We start from the raw sequence: 5,878 nt of genomic DNA on the forward strand, positions 1-5,878 counted from the left end.
CAGCACAGTGGCAGGTGCCAGGCCCATGCCAAGCACTCTCCCCGCCTGCCTTGGCACCAAGGTCTTGGAGACAGGAGCTGCTGTCCACGGGGAGCTGGCGCAGTTGGCCAGGAGGAGCCAGGTGTACCTGATGGGCCCAGGTGTCCCAGCCACAGCGGGAGCCTCTGACACTCTCACCTTGTGCCCCGAACAGGCGGAAACTGGCAGTCATCGCGAGAAGGTGCCGTAAGGTGGGCGGGGGGGGGCTGCTGGTGTTGCCCTGGGGTGGGGGGTCAGGGCGCACCTTCCACCAGCAGCTCCAGGGCTCTGTAACCATGTGTCACCCACACCACGCCTGCCCTGTCCACGCAGTTCTTGGTGGGCGTGTGCTCAGACGCACCTTCCTTCCAGGGGACGAAGTGTGTAAGTAACCACAGAGCTGTCTTCTCAGCAACGACAGCGGCCAGTTCTATTAAAGTCGTTTTGAAAGATGCACCTGCTCAGGGGAGGGGCACAGGGAAGGCAGGACAGGGGGCAGCTGGGCGTCGGGAAACCAGCTGAACAGAGGTAGGACCAAGCGGACCCCGTGCACAGGCAGCCTCCCGCCAGGCTCCCCCGACAGCAACAGCGACGCTGAGCCCCTTCCAGGCAGCACCCCGCTTTACTGCCAGCCATGTTTTTATCGACGACACGTTAATAACTGAGCCTGAAAAGGGACGCTATTCCCTGGTTCCAGAGAGACAGATTCACAACACTCTTCACATGAGCAAAACAAGATGTAAATAAATAGATGATACGAACGTCTATAAACAGGAGCTCTTCTCAACATTACTAAATGCATGTTTCATAAACCATGTGGGGGAACTACCCATGTCTTCAAGGTGTGAAGCTAATACAGACTTGGGCTCATGACGTCAGCGAGTCCTAAGTGCCGCCCGATGCCCGCTGGTGATTCTGGGCTGGTTCCCAGGGCCCTGGACTCTCTGCACCCTGTGGCCCCTTCCTCGCCACGGGTGACAGATGCCCTTGCCAAGGAACCTTCCACAGGAATGGACAACAAGGGGACATGTAGTGTGAGCATGTCCTGTGACCCCAGGAGGTGCCCGTCCACTCTGCGGGCGGTGCCAGGTCACCCCCACCCCCTGCTCGGTCACAGTCCATCCTCAGTGGATGCCCACAACATTACACGCAGCTCCCTCGCAGGCCGCTCCTGGGGCGGCCTCGCTCGCATCCATCTGTGCTCAGCAAGTCCCGCTGGACCGTGAACCAACTCACCCTCAGGACCACAGGGCTCCTGATGCAGACACCATGCTGCTCCTCGGGCTTCCCTCCCCCTGGGCTCTCAGGAGGATGGAGCCCCTCCCAGGTCAGGGGCTGCCTGGAGACCGGCCAGGCCCGCACTGGGACGGGGGGCTACTTGTTATACAGCAAGGCCTGGCCGTGCAGACTGATGCACAGGTCTAGAGCAGGGTGAGCAAACTACACCGCGGTCAAAGCCTGCTGCTTTGGAGAATAAAGCTTTCTTGGACTCAGCTGCACCATTCATTTATCATCCCTGGCTGCTTCAGGGCTGCAGTGGCAGAGCTCGGGCAGAAAGCTGAAAAGAGTCACTACCTGGTTCTTTATCTGCTCCTTTTGTGAAAATAAAAGCATCTGGGGTTTGCTGGGCACAGCGGCCCTGAGCAGCTCATTCACACCCGGGAACCGCCAGGCCGGCTCCATCCTCAGTTCACCTCCAGTGTAGGGTCCTGGAGGGGCGGGGGATGGACCCTGCCCCCAGAAACGGCCCCGCCCACTGCCCTCCCCAGCTCCCTGCAGGACTGGGACTCAGGCCCCACCCACCAGGCTTGTCACCTCCAGGGACACAGCCTCTGTGAGGGTCAATGGCCAGGTGCTCACTGCTCCCCCAACCAGGGCTCAGAGCATCTATAGGCCCTGCCCATTCAGGTGGGTTCAGGTGTGGGGCGAGGTAACCTGTGCTTCGTGGGGCCGTCTCTTGGGCAGTTGTGGTCATGGACGGGAGAGCATTTGTCTAAATACCTCCCACGGTCCGTGTGAGCCAGCCTCCCGTGGGCCCGAGCTGGGGAGCAGACTCTCCCTCAGGAAGGGGTCCCAACCTGCAGCTTCCACCTTGCCTTCTGCACTGGTCCCTTCTCTGTGTTTTTGTAAGTCAGCAAATCTGAACGCACTGGTGATGGGTCAGTCCGTGGAACTCAGTCCCAGAAGGTGGAGGTTGTCGTGTCCCTGCGGCCTCGTCGGGCGGCCTGGGTCCATCAGACCTGAGATCGGGGGCAGTGTGGGCGGGCCGTGCGTGGCCGCACACTCGCGCCCAGGCAGCCTGAGTCCAGCCGCTCGGGGAGGCCTGGGTTCTCTGAGTCTCAGGAGAGAGTGAGGAAGGGGCCGGAGAGTCGTCTCAGAATCGACGTGCCAGCTGGGCCACTCCAATGTCCAGCTCAGCTGGACCCTCACTTAATAACTAGTCCGGCTCTTCCAAAGGCCTCTCCTGGTGCACTCTGACCACCTCATCTTCCCAAGGGGCTTGCGGGCCCCTCCCTCTCGTCCTTCAAAGTTCAACTTGCCGACCCAGCGACACACAACATGTTCAGCTGTCTTTGTGTTTGTTTTAATTGGAAGACGATAGAAGAGTGAAAGGAATTCATCTGTGTTCGTGGCATCAATCATTTAATACAAAAAGAGAAGAAAATAAGAGAATACACAATCCACACATGCAACTGTGTTTAAAATTTCTTACTTATGAAAATGATAAAAAGCTCTTAATTAGGAACCAACTATTCTATTTTCTGGGCAGGAGTAGGCATGGGACATGATTCCTGTGTCTCTACATAACAATCTTAAAAAGATATAACTTTGGTAAGAAATACATCCAAAAAAATGAACAGAAATTGTCTCTGGGCAACTAAGTTCTGGTTGATTGATTGATTTTTGGCTGCGTTGGGTCTTTGTTGATGCACGTGGGCTTTCTCTAGTTGTGGCAAGCGGGGCCTACTCTTTGTTGCGGTGCGCGGGCTTCTCATTGTGGTGGCTTCGCTTGTTGTGGAGCACGGGCTCTTGGCACACGGGCTTCAGTAGTTGTGGCTCGTGGGCTCTAGAGCGCAGGCTCAGTACTTGTGGCACACGGGCTTAGTTGCTCCGTGGCATGTGGGATCTTCCCAGACCAGGGCTCGAACCCATGTCCCCTGCATTGGTAGGCAGATTTTTTTTTTAATTTAACGTCTTTATTGGAGTATAATTGCTCTACAATGGTGTGTTAGTTTCTGCTTTATAACAAAGTGGGCATGCGGGGCGCGCCCACGGAAGGTGGTCATTGGGCTCTGAGGGAGCGGCTGGCCTGCCCCACCCCTGTCTCTCTGGGGTCCCATGTCCACTGGCGGGAAGGGTGGGCATCCCGCTCCATGGCCAGCGGCGGCTCCAGGCCATCAGCAGATGGTGACCAGCCCCCTGGTTCTCCCACCCACGTGCTCAGCACCGTGGCCAGCGGGTCCTGCAGAGACTCAGCAGGAAAACCACTGATAAAAACTCGTGAGACACTCCAGGGACAAACCACAGCCCAGACACGTCCCAAGCCTGAATATGAGCCTCTCCCTTTACAAAGGTTTTAAAGAGAAATTCAAGTTTAAATATCAAATCCCGTTGCAAGTTAAAGTTCAAATCATCGGGTCCAAAGGAATCTAGTCGGCTCTCTTGCCGTTGGAGGGCGCCCAGCTTCTCTGCAGCTTCTGCTGTGCTCCGGCCGCGGCTCTGTGATGCCCCGGAGGTGGTGGGCGTCGCTCCAGGCCTCGCGGGGCCCAGCACACTGACCTGAGAGCCAGGCCAGTGCCCTGCACGCCGTCCTCCCCCGGTCCTCCAGCCCTGGCCTCCCCGGCGTGAGTAGAAACATCCCCGACACAGGCACCAGCCTGGCCGTGAGCTCCCGGGCTGGGCATCAGAGAGTGCCTCCAGTCTGAGACCGGTCCTCGGAGAAGATTCCGGATCCTTCTGAGCAGAAGAGGCTGTGCCCCCCGGCTGGGGGGAGGGGGTAACGACCCCGAAGCAGAAGAGGGAGCGGAGGCCAGACTCCTGCAAAACCACTGTGTCCCGGGGCCCTCTGCTCCCCCAGACGCAGGCCGGTCCCTCGCGACACCCGGGGACCAGAGACCCCGACAGGCAGGCCGTGAGGGGTCGTGTGGGTCAGCTCAACAGACAGGGCTGCCCTGCTCCGGGTGCAGACGCCACCTCCTCCCCGTGTCCCCGCACAGTCTGTGTGTCTGTCCGCATCCCTCCTCTCGTAAGGACCCCCGTCTTGGGGGACTGGGACCCACCCGGGACCTCATCTTACCTTGAGCACCTCTTTAGAGACCCTCTGTCCAAGCACAGCCCCATCTGAGGTCCTGGGGCCTCACTATTTGAATCTGGGGACACGGTTCTGCCCTCACAGGTGGTGACGGGGTTTAGGACCCGAGGGCAGGACGAAGACAGTCTGCTCCAGGGAACAGGGTGGGGGGGCAGGGAGGGGGAGGAAAGGTCTGAGATGGGGCAGGGTTTGGGGGGGCAGGCAGGGCTAAGCCACATCCCCACAGCCAGTATTGAGCGGCTGGCACCCGAGACGACCGAGGCCAGGGAGGCCCCTTCTCAGCATCTTTGTTCTCCACCTGGCGGGGGGGCCGGGACGGAGGCAAGTGAGGGGCAGCCCCAGACAGATGTGCTCGGGACCAGAGCGGGCGGGCACAGAGCCGCCACCACCAGAACTGGCCGGCACTTGCGAGGCAGGGGCAGGGGGAGTGGTGTCCTGACCCCCGGACGGACAACTCTTCACGTCCACAACCAGAGACTGTGTTCTCTGAGCCCGGAAAAGCCCCAAGAAGCCAGGAGAGGCCCCTCGGAGCGTTTTGCGGGGTGGGGGGGTGTCTGGAATTTCCCCCAAAGACTAACATTGTCCCGGGAGCATATCCGAGTCCCTGCCCCGAGCATGCGGTGTAGACGCTCCCACTGAGCCTGCTTCAAACTCACGGCTTGCAGTGCCCGTTTATCATTAAGCGGAAATTACCTCCTTGACAGGTATCTCCTCAAGAACTTTTCCACTGTTCCCATTAATCCTGACCCCCCGCATTTTCAAGGCAACCTCTTTATGTAAACAAAGTGGCTAATTAGACAATTTTTTGAGCTATTGAAAATGCATTCTGCTTTAAAAGAACAAGTAATCACAATATAAAAAACACAGCATTTCTAATATGTCAATTAATTCTTCCATCATATTTTTAGAAAAATGGATTCACATAATCTATTAATACGCCACCTCTAATTTCATTCCTGAGTAAGTAATTGCATCTCAACTCTCGTTTGATGGGTCAGAAAGGTTGTGAGAGCTCCGCATTCTAGGAAAACCGGGAGGTGAAGGGGTGCTGTGATGTCTCGGGGCCACTGTGGGAGTTTATAGAAGTTACGGTCTATGCCTCCTGGTCAGAGTCCCCGCCCGACAGCCATCGCCCTGTTCTTGGAAGACGTCGCTCATGCTGTGGCTCGATGCTCAAGTTGTAAACGTGACCTGGAAGGAGAAGGAAGCATTTGGCTAAGTGGTCTGCGGGCAGGGAGCCCGGGGCCGGAAGGAACGGGGACGGGGCAGATGCCCTTGGAACTGCAAGGCTCAGACTCCTCGGGACCTTCCAGGCTGGGGCACCATGCCCGGCAAGACCTGGGTCTCACCCCTGGGTGGGCCCACCTGGTGCCCAGGAGGAGGGCAAGTCACCGCACACTGTCCGCAGAAGCGTCCACCTGCTCCAGGAGAGGGCGCAGGGCCGCGGGGCAGACCAGGCTCTGCTCAGAACAGAGTACCCGCCTCCGTGCCCGAGACACAGACGGGCTCAGAGGGGGGGCCGTGCTGGCTGGACACACCGCCCTCTGA

The sequence above is a fragment of the Delphinapterus leucas genome, chromosome 11 (genome assembly GCF_059928025.1).
Source record: "Delphinapterus leucas isolate spDelLeu-1000000601 "Yukka" chromosome 11, BTC_Dleu_Yukka2, whole genome shotgun sequence".
In the NCBI taxonomy this organism is placed as follows: domain Eukaryota; kingdom Metazoa; phylum Chordata; class Mammalia; order Artiodactyla; family Monodontidae; genus Delphinapterus; species Delphinapterus leucas.